This window comes from Myotis myotis, unplaced genomic scaffold (genome assembly GCF_014108235.1).
Source record: "Myotis myotis isolate mMyoMyo1 unplaced genomic scaffold, mMyoMyo1.p scaffold_m19_p_10, whole genome shotgun sequence".
Taxonomy (NCBI): Eukaryota; Metazoa; Chordata; class Mammalia; order Chiroptera; family Vespertilionidae; genus Myotis; species Myotis myotis.
The window spans coordinates 47,181,392-47,200,199 of NW_023416314.1; positions in this window are offsets into that span (position 1 = coordinate 47,181,392).

The window sequence follows — 18,808 nt, forward strand, 5'->3', positions numbered from 1 at the left end:
GCCGGCAGCGCAAGCTTCAGCCAGCCCTGGTTACCTGAGCCTCGGGCGGCCCTGGGAGGCTGGGGGGTTGAGGGAACTGGGTGCTGCCATCTTTGAGGGTGGGGCAGTCAATTAGCATATTCCCTTCTTATTAGCTGTTGGCGCTGCCATCTTTGAGGGTGGGGCAGTCAATTAGCATATCTCCTTCTTATTGGCTGTGGGCGCCACCATCTTTACAACAGTGTGAGGGTCAATTAGCATATTCCCTCTTTATTAGATAGGATTCTTAAACAGTAAATATTTAAAACTGTTTCTGGTCCTTTTATTCTTTTCCATTGCTTAGTCTGTCTTTTCTTGCACAGGTTTCACAATTTAAAACATTATTATGAAACTTTCCAAACTTACGCAAAAATAGAGATAATAACATAATAAATCCCCATGTACCTATCATTAATATCCAACAGTGGTCAAGGTTTTGCCACACTTAATTAATATTGCTTTTTCTTTTCTATTTGTTTTGCTTCTTGCCAAAATATCTGGTTTTCTTTCCCTTCCTCTTTCCCTCCCTGCCTCTCTTTCTCCCTTTTTTCTTCCTTGCTTTCTTCTTCTTTCCTGTCTTACTCTCCCCTCTTTTCCCCAGACACCCTGTCATCTCACCCATACTTTGGTATGCATCTGTTTAAAAGAAGAAAAAAATAATAATGTTTCATTACATAACCAAATCCTATTGTCACATTTAATTTAATAATTTTGTGGTATCATCTCATACCCAGTCCATAATCAAATTTGCCTTATTGTCTCAAAAATGGTTTTTGACAGTGGTTTGTTCAAAACACACTCCAAACAAGATTGATAGATCTCTAACGTTTCTTTGAATCTAGAGCCATTTGCCTCCCTTTTTGTTTTCATGCCATTAACTTGTTGAGAAAAATAATGTTTTAATAATTGTCATTTAGAATTTTTATTATCAAGATGAATCTTGATTCATCAAGATTTCTACTTCAGTTTGCCTGTGGCCAGCTCACTTGTTAGGGTAGAAATGAGGGGACTGGTGTGGTCACTTGCAATATTCCTTACGGAGAGAAAGAATGCTGAAATGGTAATCTCTGTACTTTTCTTTGCTACACTTTTTTCACTTGACCTTTCTCGTAGTAAATCAGAGGCATTGCCTCGAGGAGAAAGGATTGGTACAACCGGAATGCAGAGAAAGAAACAGAACAAAACAATGTTCAGTGTTCTGACTTTTAAAATAGCCTCTTGAAGCCCACATCAAAAACAATAGTTTTGAAAGCCAAAGTCTTTTATTTGCTGAGAACCAGGTTTTATTGAGAGAAGAAAAGGCCCTTGAGAATCAAAAGGAAAGGCCCGGAAGCATGAGGGATTGAGCTTTGCCCTAAGAACACATTGGAAAGAGACTAGAGGGAGAGCCTGACCAAGTCCCTTCACCCGGAGTCTTCTGGACTGGGGCGGCGGGGGCGGGTGGGGGTGGGGGTGGGGGGACGGGGAGAGACGTACAGGGGACCTAGGAGGCTGGAGGAAGACCTGGGGGTGGGGGGTGAGAGTCCCACCTATAGGACAGCAGTGCGGGACTACAGATCAGCCTAAGGAAGCCAGGGAGGCTTGCCAATGTCCAGAGCTCATCTGCCATTTGAGTGAGCCCCAGGTTAGCTGTTCTTTTACCACTGCCCTGTCTTTCAACAGCCTGCAGGACATAATCAGATGGCCCAGCAGAAGGAACACTTGCCTGTACCCAGAGTCATTCTTGAGCCCCATCCAGACTGCTTGGCATCGCAGAGGGCACTAACAAGTTACCTGCAACTTCTCAGATCAAAGGGTGGGGGCATTTTACATCCAAGGAGTGGTGGGGCTGAAGGCAGAGCCACCTACCTCTGTATTGAGTGGCATTTGCAAGTCACATATGGGATACCCTAGATCTTCCAGCCTAGTTTTGCTCATGTTCTAGCCTGATTTTTGTCTCAGTTTGATTGGTTTGTTCTACCAGTTAGAGATCGTTAACTACCTGTTTAAAAAAAATAGATATCGGGCCCCATTCCAAATCAATTGACCTAGATTCTCTGTGGGTGAGGCATAATATCATTGTGTAATTGTGAGTAAATTTTATCTTTGTGAGACCACTTAACTTTGTTCAGTCAGGCGTTATTATTCTTCAGCTATTTAAAAAATGTACCCCAGTGATCATAACAGACTGAGACTGAGAATGAGTGAATGTATGTGTGTGTGTGTGTGTATGTATGTATGCAGTTTTAGATTTAGAGTTGTATCCAGTAACACAGTCAGATATAGAAGGATTAAGTGCAGCCTGCAGGGGCAAGTGTTTGGAGAAGACCAGCTGCAGGTGATGGGAAGAATGCCAGCTCAGGCGAGGCAACAGACAACAGGGGGTTGTACTGTGAGGAGTTGGCATCAAGGAGGAATAGCAGGAAGCAACAGGACATCAAAAATGGCAGAGAGCACAGCAGTGGGCATTCTAGGAGCAAGCAGAATAGGCAGGACCAGGAGCAATCCAGCTGTAGGAGACAGACAGAGGATTCTGCTTGTGACGGCTGCTATGGGCTGAACTGTGTCTCCACTCCTCAAATTCATATACTGAAGGCCTAACCCAGAGAACCTCAGGATGTGACTGTATTTGGAGATAAGACTTTTAAAGATGTAATTTAGGTAAAATGAGGCCTATGTGTGGGCCCTAATCCAATATGACTAGTATATTTATAAAAAGAGGATATTAGGACACAAACTAGACACAGATGGAGGGATGACTACATGGGCACACAAAGAGATGGAGGCCATCTGCAAGTTAAGAACAAGGGATCAGGGAAAACAAAACTGATCTTAGACTTCTAGCCTCCAGAACTGTGAGAAAACATTTTCTGTTGTTTAAGCTACCCAATCTATTTTTATTTTGTTATAGCAGTCCCAGCAGACTAATACTCTGCTGTCAAAAGGACTGGTGAGGACAGGGCAGGGCTGTGGCCTTAGAGATAGTCTATCATAGCTGGTTCTCAGCAGCAGGCACACAACAAGGGTCAGAGAACCAGGACGGGATCACAGATTCAAGACAAGTAGGAACTCATCCATTCAATTATTCATTCAATACTATTTTATTAAGCTCCTACTTTGTGCTGGTCCTTGTTCAAGGTACATGGTATATTGCTATTGTTGTGGTACAGGTGAGAGGTGTTGTTGGCCTGTATTAGGAGGGTAATAGGTGATTTGACACTGAAGCTGTTAGATGAGACAAGGTCTCAAGGTCTGGATGGTTTTTTACTAAATGCTATTCTTGCTAAATGTTAATATATAGCACAGTGTTTTACAGATCACCTATAAACAGGAGGAGCTTGACAGGAACCCCACCAGGTAAGTGTAGCCAAAAGCCAAGAAGAAATCAACATGTAATTGACTAAGTAGTGTATACAAAGGCAATGCCTAAACTTCCCTTCTGCAGAGGAAGCTTCAAATGAGAACCCCTTGACACCTTTACTTGCTGCAAGTAAATAAAACTACCTTGCTACAACTATGTCTTGTTTTTGAAAAGAAAACTCCACCCTAGCTGGTTTTGCTCAGTGGATAGAGGGTGGGCCTGTGGAATGAAGAGTCTTGGGTTCGATTCTGTCAAGGGCACATGTCTGGGCTTGATCCCCAGTAGGGGGCGTGCAGGAGGCAGTCAATCAATGATTCTCTTTCATCATTGATGTTTCTATCTCTCTCTCCCTCTCCCTTCCTCTCTGAAATCTATAAAAAAGTATTTTTTAAAAAAGGAACCCCCCCCAAGTGGGTGAACCCCTTGAGTTTGATAACAATTTGGTGACACTCTTAAAAGGACTCCCTTTCGGTCTGGCGGGGGCATTGGCAAAGTAGTTGGTAGCAGGAGCTCATCCATGGCTTCGTCGCCTGCATCTCCACTGGACAGAGAATCTGCTCTATAGGAGACTCCACTTGGTGCTGACCACCCACCAGAACAGCTGTGTGGCCTTCTTCTACAGCAAAGTGCAGTGGCCGCTTGAATCCGCTTTGTTTAGCACTTCAGAAGGGAGCTGGGTAGGTCATCCTTGTGTTCACTTAAAGTAGTGTTTCTATTCCTATTTTGGGAATAGAGTCATTGGAAAGGTAGTTTCAGTTCTGGTTCATGCCTGGCTTCAGGTTGGTGGGGCAGGAACTGTCGCCAGGATGCCGGTTTTAGGGCCCAGCCTAGGTCTAAATCTGGATGGTTGAGGAACACCAACAGGCAATCAAAAAAATCATCTGCAATGATCTCTGGTTCCATAATCCTAGATGTCCTTGAGTGACATCTCTGGTCTGGTTGTCTGTCATGCAGGAGTTGGATTTTGCTCTTTGTGTGTATGTTTGCATTTGCCTTGTTTCTCTTACAAGTAAATGTGCTAGCATGGGAAACTCAAATTTAATCCCTGAATGCAGCCCTGAAAGAAACCTCTGTTCATTTGAATTTAAGAAATTAAGTGCTTATACAAATTAAGAAATGTAAGAAATGGGGCAGTGGTAGTGTAACCAAACAAAGAAACAAACAAAAACCAAAAATGGAGGTTTGGCTTCCTGCTGCAATGAAAGCAAAACTGGTGAGGCAGGTACTGGTGCAAAAGGAAAGAGGTTTAATTCAGGAGCCACAAGACCTAGGAGAATGGCAGACTCCCATCTCAGAGTCCAATCCCCAATACCCGCTTCCTGCTCAAGTGCATCTTTCTTTCTTTCTTCCTTTCTTCCTTTCTTTCTTCCTTTCTTTTTTGGCCAGTATTTCAGATGTCTCCTGTTATCCCGCCCTTTGCACCCCTCTACCCAGCCTGTCCCATCCCAAGACTTGCCCACACTATTCTGTGTCTATGGCCTTTGCATATATGTAAATATGTTCTTTGGTTAATCTCTTCCCATCTGCCCCAACCCCCTCCCCTCTGAGCTCTGATATTCTGTTCCATGCATCCACTCCTAGGGACCTATTTTATTTGTCAGTTTATTTTGTTCATTAGATTCCACATATAAGTGAGATCATGTGATACTTGTCTTTCTCTAACTGGTTTATTTTGCCTTGCATAATAATTTCCAGGAATATCCATGCTGCTTCAAAGCGTAAGAGCTCTTTATTTATTTATTTTTTTACAGCTGTGTAGTATTCCATTATGTAAATGTACCTCAGCTTTTTTTATCCACTGATCTACTGATGGGCATTTGAGCTGTTTCCAGATCTTACCTATTGTAAAGAATGCTGCTATAAACACAGAGGTGCATATATTATTTCTGATTGGTATTTCAGGATTCTTAGGATATAGTCTCAAAATTGTGATTATCGGGTCAAATGGCAGTTCCATTTTTAATTTCTTGAGGAAACTCCATACTATGTTCCACAATGGCTGCACCAGTCTGCATTCCCACAAGTAGTGTACGAGGGTTTCCTTTTCCCACATCCACGCCAACCCTTGTTGTTTGCTGATTTACTGATGGTAGCCATTCTGGCAGGTGAGCAGAACAAAAGGAGTAGCATGGGCTCTCAAATTAGCTGGGCCGTACATTCTTTGGGCAGATGACAGTCCTCAGGAAAACAGAACAATGTAATCAAATGCTCAGAAAGATCTTGGCCAGACTGTGCTAGGAAACCCAGGACACCCGGCTCAAATGACGACCAGTTGCCCTGACCCTTCAGGGAAGCACTTAGGAATATCTATACTAAGTCCTTTTGAACTTACGTAAGGTAGGCCTTTGCAGGCTCCTCTCACATTTTAGAATGCCCGGACCCATTTCTAAAACAGGCTGTTCAACAGATTATCCCTTTAGGAAAAGTAACTGAAAACAAATAAAAATGTGAATCTGATTTTACCCACACCAATAGACACTAAGCTACATCCGTATGATCCAGGGAACCAGGTATATTTAAAAGGTTGGAAATCAGGATCCTTGCAAGATCAACGGAATCCAACATGGACAGGTCCCCATTTGGTGTTATTAACAACTCATTCTTCTCTTAAACTACAAGATACACCTTCCTGCATCTATCACTCTCAAGTGAAGCCAGCTCTATCACCCAGTGACAATACAGAACCAGATCCACAGTATTCCTGCACACTCTGGTCTGCCCCCAGGCTGCTCTGGAAAGGCAAACTAATCATGGCGATTATGCACTCCTGTTCTCAGTAATTCCAGAACCTAGGGGACCCCGAGGCTTTCATAAGTCAGGCGTAGGATTTCACTCCTCTAACTCAAAAAGAGCTACTCTGTCAGTGTTCAGCAGGAAGCAGTGACAGAAGTATGACCCTTGTCCCCATTACCTCAAAAATGAGTGAAAAATCTCAGGAGGGAATTATTAGATAGGACAAGGGTCTCCAAGTCTGGGTGGTTCTTACTAAATGCTGTTCTTGCTAAATGTTAAGATGTAACAGTATTGTCCTAACCGGTTTGGCTCAGTGGATAGAGCGTCAGCCTCCAGACTCAAGGGTCCCAGGTTCAATTCCGGTCAAGGGCATGTACCCTGGTTGCGGGCACATTCCCAGTGGGGAGTGTGCAGGCGGCAGCTGATTGATGTTTCTCTCTCATGGATGTTTCTAACTCTCTATCCCTCTCCCTTCCTCTCTGTAAAAAAATCAATAAAATGTATTAAAAAAAAAAAAAGATGTAACAGTATTTTACAGAGCAGCTGTAAACAGGATGAGCTTGACAAGAACGCAACCAGGTAAGTGTAGTCAACTGCAAAGAAGAAATCAATGTATAATTGGCTGAATAGTGTATATAAGCAATGACTAAGCCTCCATTGTGGGAGACAAAGCTTGGGGCATAAATCCCGTTTCCTTTACTTGCTGCAAGTAGGTAAAAGTACTTGGCAACAATGACAATCATATCTCGTTCTTGAATAGAGCACTCCAATAACAAAACTACCCAATATGGAGGTGATGCTCCCTCAGTCTTCCTGACCAGGCACATACCTACCTGCAGAGGGGTTTGAGCAGCCTCGTTTTCAGAGAGAAGGAACTGTGGGAAAGGGATCAGGTGGTTTTTTTTTCTCTTTTCATTTACAGTTGACATATATTATTATATAGTAAACCTCAGTGATCAGACAGTACACAACTTACTAAGTGATCATCCCAATAAATCTTGTACCCATCTGACACCATATACAGTTATTAGAATATTATTGACTATATCTCCTAGGCTATCCTTTACATCCCAATGACTATTCTATAACAACCAATTTGTACTTTTTAATCCCATTCCCTTTTTCACCCATCTCCCCAAAATTCCTCCCATCTGACAACCATCAAAATATTCCCTGCATCTATGAGTCTGTTTCTATTCTGTTTGTTCATTTTGTTTTTAAAATTCAATTGTTGATAGATATGCATTTATTGCCATTTTATTGTTCATATTTTTATCTCCCCCCCTCCCCCCCACAGTTCTTTTTCTTAAAGAAGACCCTTTAACGTTTAGTATAATACTGGTTTGGTGGTGATGAACTCCTTTAGCTTTTTCTTATCTGCAAAGCTCTCTATCTGTCCTTTGATTCTAAATGATAAGTTACTGGGTGGAGTAACGTTGTTTGCAGATCCTTGTTTTTCATCACCTTGAGTATTTCTCACCAGCCCCTTCTGGCCTGCAAAGTCTCTGTTGAGAGATCAGCTGACAGTCATATGGGCACTCCCTTACTGCCTTTAAGATTCTCTCTTTGTCTTTAACCTCCGACATTTAGTTATGATGTGTCTGGTGTGGTCCCCTTTGTGTTCACTTTGTTTGCTTCCTGGATTTGTATGTCTATTTCCTTCACCAAGTTAGGGAAGTTTTCTGTCATTATTTTTTCAAGTAGCTTTTCAGATGAGATCGGGCGCGTTCAGGGTGGTATGGCCATAGACTCAAGTAGCTTTTCAATTATTTTCTGTATCTCTTCTCCTTTTGGTACCCCTATGATGTGAATGCTGGTATGCTTGAAGTTTTCCCAAGGGCTCCTTATACTATCCTCATTTTTGGATTCCTTTTTCTTTTTACTGCTCTTATTGGGTGCTATCTTCCCAATCTCTGATTTGATCCTTTGCTTCATCTACTCCACTGTTGATTCCCTATATTGTGGTCTTCATTTCTGATGGGTTCTTTTTTTTTTTTTTTTTTAATGATTTTCATTGTTGATAGTATTACAGATGTCTCCCATTCCCCCCACATTTACTCCCCTCCTTCCAGGCCCTACCTACCCACACTCCTTCACCATTCTATTGTCCATGTTTATGGGCTACACATATCTGACGAGTTCTATTTTATGTTTTCAAGTTCTACTTTTATGTTTCTTATCTCTTTTTTAAAAAATTTTTTTATTGATTTTATAGAGAGAGGTAGAAGGATTGAAACATCGATGAGAGAGAAACATTGATCCGCTGCCACTTGCATGTCCCCTACTGGGGATTGAGCTTGTAATCTGGGCATGTGCCCTGACCAGGAATCAAATTGGGGACCTCGTGGTTCATGGGTTGATGCTCAACCATTGAGCCATACCAGCTGGGCATGTTTCCTATCCTTTTGTTGAAGTTCTCACTAAGTTCATCTACTCTTTCCTTAAGTTCATTCAGCATCCTTATAACCAGTGTTTTGAATTCTGCACCTAGTAGATTGCTTATCTCCATTTTGTTTAATTCTTTTTCTGGAGTTGGGTCATGTTCCTTTATTCCTCATTTGGCAGCCTCCCAGTGTTTCTATGTATTTTGTGGAGCTGCTGCATCTCCTGGGCTTGGTAGAGTGGTCTTGTGTAGTAGGTGTTCTATAGGGTCCAGGGGCACAACCTCCTTGATTACCCAAGCTGGGCACTCGAGGTGTGCCCCCTGTATGGGCTGTGTATACCCTCCTCTTATAGTTGAGCCTTGATTACTGTTGGCATGTCAATGGGAGGAATTTACCCCCAGGCCAATAAGCTGCAAGGACTGGTGCTACCACTCACCACTATGGAGGATCAGCTATGCAGGGGCCCAACCCACAGAGCAGGCCTTCAGAGGGGGTCTGGTGCCCACTGAGCATACACCTTGAATGTGTCTCTTGTGGAGCAGGTTGGGTGGTGGTGCTTTGATGTGGTCTGAAGCTGTCCATTGGGTGTGCTAGCTCTGGGCTTTGTGGAGGTACAGGTCAAGGTCAGCCATTGCCTGTGTTCTGCTGGGGGTCACCTGGCATAAGCTACAAAGCAATCTGCAGGTGCCCAGGCGAAGCCAAACTGTGAACCAAGGCCAGCTGCTGCTAGTGCCTGGCCCAGGGCCAAGGAAATATACAGGGTACTCTGAGGCCAGATGCTGCTTGTTTGAGAGATTTTAGGAAAATCTGAAGCATGAGCTAAGACAGGCCATTCATATGGAAAAGGCACTGGACACTCAGCTTGAGTGGGCCAGAAAGTTGGGTGGGGTGGGGCTCAGGGAACCACTAGGATGGGTAAACAGTGATATCTAGGTTGACGGAGTCTCAAATATGGCACCTGCCTGTATGCTTTGTTGGGGGAGGGCTCAGAAAAGGAACAGTGACCTCTGCCAGCACATCTGTCTGAGAGAAAGCTGCCCTTCCAGCTCTCTCTCTGATGCCAGGCAAATCAGGTCCTCCCTGTATGTCTCTAGTGCCTTTTAACCTGCTGCCCCCTCACTGAAACTCAGAGGGAGTGAGTTTGAATAATCCCATGCATGGGCCCTTTAAGAGGAGCTGCCTGAGACTCCAGCAGCCCTCTGTCTCCCTCAGACTTAATCCCTACTAGTTTTTACAGCCAGAACTTATAGGCACTGGGACCTTGGGCTGGGTGACCTCGTGGGGTGCTGGGACCCCTTGCTCCTCAGAGGGACCTCCACAGCCAAGGCATCCCTCCTGATTTTTATCTGCCACATGTGACTGCGGGGCCAGCCCATTCGCATCTCTGTCCCTCCTACTAGTCTTGATGTGACCTCTTCTTTAATTCCCTTGTAGGGCTTCCATTCAGCTAGATTTCAGGCAGTTCTGAATGAAGGTTGCTCTATAGTTTAGTTGTAATTTTGATGTGGATGTGGGAAGAGGTGAGTACCATATTTACCTACATTGCCATCTTGACCAGAAGTCCTAGATGGGTTAGTAATCCAGGTATATGATTTTTATCTTTGAGGGAAAGTAAAATTTCTTTTTGTAGAAATTTTTCACTGGCACCTAACTTAACAAACTTGGATATTTCCCTTGAATGTCTCCAACTCATGTTCTTTAACATGTAACATTCCAACTTTATCTTGATTTGACTTCATTCATTTTTCTAAAATGTCACAATTTCTTTCCCAAACTATGTCTTAATAGAAAACTCAAGTATTTCCAGGCAATAAATAACTCGATCATCTGTGTCACTGTCGACAACCATTAGATAAACTTCCCTAATTCATACCACATCTGCTCTCCAAATCCTGTGTGACCTCGAGCATAAAAAAAATCTCCAAATTATTTTACCCCCCAAAATAATCATGCATCCCAAATTCTCCCCTTTCCAATTTTCTATTAAATGAAAGACAGATTGCCAACACTGAATCAGCCAACTTTTGTTAAAAGCCGGGAAGTCTTTCAAAAGCTTTCAGAGTGAACTGTCTGTCCTGTTAAATAGGACAAGTTGATAATGGGAAATATTTGCATCTATGTGGTGCCTATTGATCTCTTTGCCAGTTCTGGTAACTGCGGACTGCTTGGACACAGGTACCCTTCTCTATTTCATCACTGTGGGAGACTCTTTCCTCTCCCCAATATTTGAAAAATTAAAGTGATGTGAAAGCCCCACTCTGGGTCCTTTCATTGGTAGGCAGCATGGAGGAACAGCATGGAGGAATAGCATGGAGGAACAGCATGGAGGAATAGGAAAGAACATGGGCTTTGAAGTCAGGCAGCCTTGAGCTTGTCATGATTCTTCCACCTCCTAGCCCTGTAATTGTGGGCACATCACTTACCCAAAGTTTTAGTTTTATTAGCTATAAAGTGGGGATAATAATATTTACCTTATAGGCTTGTTGTGAGGATTAATGGTACAAGTATGAAAGCATCAACTCAGTACCTGGCAGTGTAGTAAATGCTCATTAAATGGCAACTCTTTCATTGAAACAACTAAGGATGCCCCAATTAAAAAAAATAAAGAGAAAGACAGGTACCCACTCTTTCTGCATGACAGAATCCAAAGAGACCATTTCACCTTGGATTAATCACCTTTCTTTCTTTCTTTCTTCCTTTCTTTCTTTCTTTCTTTCTTTCTTTCTTTCTTTCTTTGAGTTCAGCTTTTTACTGAATGTGTCACAAAAGAGGTTCAGTTAAAAAAGACCAAAGTCCATATCATCATCAGACTCCACAGATTCTTCTTTCCTTTTTTTTTTTTTTTTAAATATATTTTATTGATTTTTTACAGAGAGGAAGGGAGAGAGATAGAGAGTTAGAAACATCGATGAGAGAGAAACATCGATCAGCCGCCTCCTGCACATCTCCTACTGGGAATGTGCTGGCAACCCAGGTACATGCCCTGGACTGGAATCAAACCTAGGACCTTACAGTCCGCAGGCTGACACTCTATCCACTGAGCCTAACCGGTTTCGGCAGATTCTTCTTTCTTTTTTTTTTTTTAATTAAATCTTTATTGTTCAGATTATTACATTTGTTCCTCTTTTTTCCCCCCATAACTCCCCTCCTCCCAGTTCCCGCCCCACCCTCCGCCCTCACTCCCCACCCACTGTCCTCATCCATAGGTGCACGATTTTTGTCCAGTCTCTTCCCGCATCTCCCACACCCCTTTCCCCCCCAAGAATAGTCAGTCCATTCCCTTTCTATGTCCCTGATTCTATTATAATCACCAGTTCATTCTGTTCATCAGGTTATTTATTCACTTGATTCTTAGATTCACTTGTTGATAGATGCATATTTGTTGTTCATAATTTGTATCTTTACCTTTTTCTTCCTCTTCCTCTTCTTAAAGGATACCTTTCAGCATTTCATATAATCCTGGTTTGGTGGTGATGAACTCCTTTAGCTTTTCCTTATCTGTGAAGCTCTTTATCTGACCTTCAATTCTGAATGATAGCTTTGCTGGATAAAGTAATCTTGGTTGTAGGTTCTTGGTATTCATCACTTTGAATATTTCTTGCCACTCCCTTCTGGCCTGCAAAGTTTCTGTTGAGAAATCAGCTGACAGTCGTATGGGTATTCCCTTGTAGGTAACTGAGTTTCTTTCTCTTGCTGTTTTTAAGATTCTCTCTGTATCTTTTGCTCTTGGCATTTTAATTATGATGTGTCTTGGTGTGGTCCTCTTTGGATTCCTTTTGTTTGGGGTTCTCCATGCTTCTTGTACCTGTAAGTCCATTTCTTTCACCAGGTGGGGGAAGTTTTCTGTCATTATTTCTTCAAATAGGTTTTCAATATCTTGCTCTCTCTCATCTTCTGGCACCCCTATAATTCTGATGTTGGTACGCTTGAAGTTGTCCCAGAGGCTCCTTACACTATCCTCGCATTTTTGGATTCTTTTTTCATTTTGCTTTTCCGGTTGGGTGTTTTTTGCTTCCTCGCATTTCAAATCATTGACTTGATTCTTGCGCTCCTCTGGTCTGCTGTCGGGAGTCTGTATAATATTCGTTATTTCAGTCCGTGTGTGCTTAACTTCTAGTTGGTTCCCCAACATAACATCGAGGGTCTCATTAGTTTTCTTGTAGATCTCATTAAGTTTATCGGTGGCTTCTAAACAGTTCTTGAGAGACCTTAAAAGTGTGGTTCTGAACTCTATATCTTCCATTGACAATTTTGTCCTGTTTCTTTGTCTCAGCATTTTGTTATGCTTCCTTGGTGCACCCCCTAGTGGTCTTTGTGTGCAGTCTTGTAGTTAAGCCTTGATTGTTGTAGCTAATACCAGGGAGGGTTTGACCTCCAGGCCAAGTGGCTGTGAGAATCAGCTGTGTCTGCAGTGAGAGAACTTCTGTCCTCTAGGGAGGTGCTAATCTAGCCTTTGCCTGAGGCTATCTGGCAAATGCCTCTGTGCAGGGCTTGGGTGGGGCGGGTCGCACAGGATCAACAGGGTGGGCCGGAGAGAGCAGTTATGGCGGCTCTCAGTCCTGTCCCCAGGGGCTCTGCCTCTCTGAGTCCCAGCGACCGCTGCAAACCTCGGAGAGAAAGCTGCACTTGCTCTGACCGAAGCCAGACAGTCCCGCTTCTCCCGTTTGAGTCTGGGTCCCTAGACTCGCCCGTATCTGGAGCTCAGAGTCTGCAACTCCCTCCCGATTGAAAACGCCAACCGCGCCCTCTGCCGCCAGCCCGCTCCGCGCACTCCGCACCTCAGAATTTGACTTCAGCACTGTGCCTCCTCTGAGTGTCCGTATGCGTTTCTCTTTCCTCCTAGTTGTAGGACTTCCACTCAGCCAGCGTTCCTGTGGTTCTGGGTGATGTCTGTTCCATCTTTTAGTTTCACTTTTGAAGTAGTTGTTCAAGGCAGCAAACTCCAGCGTTAACCTATGCCGCCATCTTGGTTCTCCAGATTCTTCTTTCTTTGCTTCCACTTTCTTCTCCTCAACTGGGGCAGCAGAGGTGGAGAGGCTGGACCTCCTGCTGTGGCAGGTTCACTAGCTCCTAGATTGCAGTTGAGGCTCCAGATGTTGATATTAGCCAGAGCCTTTACAACCAGCCCTGGCCAGAAAGGTTTACCCTGGCTGCTTTAATGAGGGCATTGCTTTTATCCCTTTTGACTGCAGGATGAGGGCTGAGGTCCATCCCTGAGATAGAAGTCATGGTGCAGGTGACTGGGGGACACGTGCTGCAGGGGCGTGGTGCTAGTCGCTGGATGAAGTGAGGGCCTCACCTGAAAATGGCCTTAGTTTCCCCAAAGGACAGAGCACCTTACTGGCAGCTGAAAAGCCGATCAATTATCTCTAAAATGAGGAGATGGAATCAATGATCTCTGTTTCCTCCCTAATAGTTCCAAAATTCTAAGATCTTATATGGGCGGGGGGGCGGGGGGGGGCGGTAAACATTGATGAGCAAAAGAAATATATTTCCTGACTAGTTCATGGGAGGCTCAAGCTGTGCTTCACCAGTACGTCCAGTTCCAAAGCTTATAGGATTATGTCTTTTCAAGAGATGAGGGCTTAGAGGAGGAGGTCTGGGTGTACTATACCAGTGAACTTCGTGGCTGCAAAAACAATCATTTCTTCAGGGGAATAGAATGAAAGCAAAGGGACTTTTGACTTTTTCAAGATGTGTGTGTGTGTGTGTGTGTGTGTGTGTGTGTGTGTGTGTTTTAATCTAAAATACAAGGTATGCAAATAATCCTGTCTTCTGAAGATACTTTAGAAAAATCTGGCATATTAATGACTCCACTTGAAAGGACTGAAAATGGGAGCCAGAAGGGAACTTTTCTTTCTGAACAATGACTGAGAAGAGAATTCTAACGAACATTTTGGCACACACATCTCATTTTCTGGCTGCTTCAGGACCCAAGAGCCAGTAGGTCATAATTAAAGCCAATAATGGCAACTCCAGACAGTTATCCAAATATTTTCCTGGTGCTGTCAATTCTCCACATTAAATGATTTAGCATCATATTTGGGGAGTGTAGAACATACATGCAGAGAGGGAATTAAATGTTGATAGGAATTTTGGAACATTTGCTGCAAGTTGCCCCCAAAAGATATTGTTTATTACATTCAAAGGAATCATAGAATATTTTCTTCAGTAGATAATTTTAAAGGACCCTTTCCGTGCAGAGAGCTCCGAGGTTTGTCCTTAAGTCCTCAGGACAAGATCACATTTTCTGCAGGAAAGAAATCGTGTGTTTGGGGTTAAAGCCTTGTGTCGTGCCTCCACTGCACCTTTCAGGAATGTTCTCTTTGATCACCAGGCTGCTACAGATCTACAGTTACGCAACTTACAAAAGGCCAAAGCTGCTCACTTTTCTGTCACCACCATTTCCAAAAAGACAACCCACAAATACATCTGTTTGTAAAATCTGGGTAGGATCTTGGAAACAAGGTTTTCAATTTTGTCTTTTTGTTTTCTTTATACCAGTTTTGTATCTTTAAAAATAATAAGTATGTAAAATCCTCCACCCCCTCCTTTCATCCCTACATTAAAACAATTAGAGTTTCCTCCTGGATGGAAATTTAGCAGCTTAATCTGAAGAGGGTCTGAGAGAGTTCCAAAGTACCATTGTGAGATGAAATAAACTGGCCAATCAGTCACTTTTTAAAAATAATTTTTTAAACCCTCACCTGAGGATATGTTTTTATTGATGTTAGAGACAGTGGAAGGAAGATGGAGAGAAAGAAAGAAACACCGATGTGAGAGAGAAACATCCCATACACCCGCCGACCAGGAATCAAAACCAGAACCTGGGTATGTGCCCAGGACCAGGAATCGAACCCATGACCTTTTGGTGTAAGAGATGACGCTCCAACCAACTGAGCCACAGACCAGGACCCAATCACTTCTTGAGTCTGTAGGCCGACGCTCTATCCACTGAGCCAAACCGGTTAGGGCCCCAATCACTTCTTAACGGCAAAACTGGATTTGTTCTGCAAAACAATTCAGCAAAAACTTGGGTTCCAAACTCCAGTGCTGCATGCACCGTGGCAATGGAAACATTCCAGCCACAACTTGAAGTGGGGAGCCAAACACAATGCTAAGGCAAGGAAGACATCCGAGGCCAAACCAGACAGTGATCTTGGCACTGCCTGCCTCTGAGCCCAGAGCTGCAGCAGCTGAGGGCTGCTGAGGTGCCCTTTCGAGGTCTCTAAGTCTCTAAGTCCACCAGAGTCCAGATTTAACCCCCCCTCCTCCCTGATCTTTCTCTACCCACACATTTCACCCCATGGTTACATCATTATAGATGGTGAAAATACTGTGATGTGTATACAAAAATCTTAGGCATGCTTCCATTTAAACATACTTGGGTTTCTTTGAGGACCGCCCCCTTGTGAACAAGCACCTCCTTGACACTGGCCAAGAAAACCTCAGATTTGTGGCCACAGCCTCGGCCCTGTGATCGGGGTCACTCTGTGGCCGTCAGCTTCCTGCTTGGCTGGCAGAACCAGGCAGGCCTCTCGCTTGGGGCTGGAGGGGAGACGTCCTTTGGATTCTCTTGTCCAAATGCACAGAGCCCACTCAAGAAATCTGTATTTTCTACATTACAGGATGGCAGCGTGCCAGCTTCTGGGCCAGTGGGCTGACTCAGAGAGAGATGGGATTATTCCATGACACTGTTTGCATTCCAGGCCTAAGGGGAAAAGAATGTAAAACTTTGCTGCCACCTGCTGTTTCCTTAGGAATAAATTCTTGAAATGATCCTGGGATGGTGGTGTATTGGTTTATTTTAGCATAGTGCCTTGAAGAATTTGGGGGATTTCAGAAAATATGTTTGTATAGTTGGCTATCAGCAGGCCTGTCATTTCCTAGGAGGGATTGTTGGCCACATGGGTGGTTTCCTTCTTTCAGGCCATGAAGTCCTGTGGGCCCCCTCCTTTGGTATAAGCTTGCAGATGGGGGTAAGAGGTCAAGGTGGACTCCTTGACCTCAGACAACTTTGCAAGGGAGCCCATGCAGGGTTCTGGCCAATGAGATTTGGGTTTGGAAGTCCTTTCCTCATGGGCCAAAGATGCCATGAAAGCCATAACGGAAGACAAATTCCCCAGTGACCGACCCTTCCCCAGGGATGTGTTGGTGGGTAGTGCTTCCTGGAAGTGTCCCTCAGAAGCACTCTCCTCATCTGAGGTGGCTGTAAACCTTGGGTTGTGATGTCTTCAAATGTTCTATTTTTGTCTTCCTTGATTAAGGAGGAGAGGTTCCAAGGAAAATGAGGGCCAGACCAATTTGAATTGCTCCCAGGTGAGAATGCTTGGCTCCAGTTGGAAGGGGGAGGGAAACAGTACAGCCTTGAAGCACAGTTAAAGAGCACAGGGAGAGCTGATAGTCACAAAAGCTTAGATGGGCTTGAAAAGGGACCTTAGTCAGGCCCCCAGGGGACGGAGACCTCCTGGTCTTGACTAATTGGCAGCTGGTTGATGTCCCAAATCAGAATGTGGGGTTTTCCTCTTTGCAGTCTCCGGGAAGATCTATTTGTATGTAAATGAGTTGCTATCCTTGGTCTTTTGAGAATTCTTCCAACCAAGATATTTTTATTGGCAGAGATTAATGAATTTATTAATGGTGTTTTTGTGTAACTCTAAGTGCCTATTCTTCCTCTTTTTTTATTACAAAAATAAGATCTGGGACTTTGTAGATGGACACAGAATGAAGTTTTGCTATCAAAAAGTTCATAAGGTGAAAAGTCTGTGGGTAGAGTAAATCACAGGAGCTAGCATGCTATGTAGGACCAAAACTAATACTGTATAAGCTTCCAGATATATGTGTATTACTTATATATTAAATATAATTCTTTGGGGGGGGGATGGAAGAACAAGAAGATTATAATGCACAAAATCCCTCCTTCCATGTTTCATTCCCTAAACACGGGCATTGTTAATGTCTTGCACAAGCTCAACGGTGTTTATGCTGCATGTCTTCTCTTGTTTATGACCCCATCGCTCTCTCTTAGAATTTTGTAAAGGCTTTGGACAAGTTCCACACTGTCTCAGCTATGGAAAGAAGAGCCCAGGGCAGAGGTTTGTATTCTACTAAGGAAATATCGCTATCTCCCCTGGGGGCTACTGCGATGATGCCAATGGGGGGTGAAGTGGGAGGCCCTAAGTGCGAAGGAAAACTCACGAGGACTGGTAAGAGCAGTGGTTTCAGTTACCCCTCCCTTCCCGGAGATCCTTTCTTCATTTGTTAGGTTTAATTTTTTCTTCCCCCAGCTTTATTGAGGTACAATTGACAAATAGAATTGTATATATTTAATGTGCTCAGTGTGATGATCTGATATCCATACATTGCAAAATGATTACCACAGTTAATTAACACACCCATCACCTCACAGTTACCTGTGTGTGTGTGCATGGTTGGGGAGATGCTTAAGATCTACCCTTTTAGCAAGTCTCAAGAATACAAGACTGTATTCTTGGAGTCCCAGACTGTATTCATCTTACAATGGAAAGCTTGTACCTTTCACCAACAGCCACTATTTCCCCTCCCCCATTCCCTGGCCACCAGCGTTCTACCTTTTGTTTATTTATTTATTTATATTTTATTGATTTCTTACAGAGAGGAAGGGAGAGAGATAAAGAGTTAGAAACATCAGTGAGAGAGAAACATCGATCAGCTGCCTCCTGCACACCCCCTGGGGATGTGCCCGCAACCCAGGTACATGCCCTCGACCGGAATCGAACCTGGGACCCTTCAGTCCGCAGGCCGACGCTCCATCCACTGAGCCAAACCGGTTTCGGCTGCCTTTTGTTTCTATGAATTCAGTGTTGTTGGTTTTTTTTAGAGTTTACAGAGGAGTGAGATCATACAGTACTATACAGTATTTGTCTTCTGGAGGTTCTCTGGTAGTGCACAGACCTCCAAGGTTCTGAATTTTCCCCCCCAGAGAATAATGAGGTTGGTGCTTACTTGTGTGCTTGATTTTAATAGCATGGGAGCCCCCCATCCCAAGCGTCTGTTGATCCTTTGGTGATCCTGGGGAAGAGAGTGTAGTCATTGCAAAGAGAACTGAAGGCAACCATAAGGTAAGGCAGGTGACTGGTGACGGGTAAACTGTTCCCCTTACAAGACTATCTGAGCTCTATCCTGACAAAGGTTATTTTGCAAGGATATTTATGAGGCTCCCTGGTGACTAGATGAACAAAACCATCACTATCTCTGAAGACCTGTCCTCTGATAAACACATACTCCTCCTGGATGGTGTCAGGACATAGTCGTTTATATGTTTTAGATACTGGTTTTTGCCCCTCCTATTGTG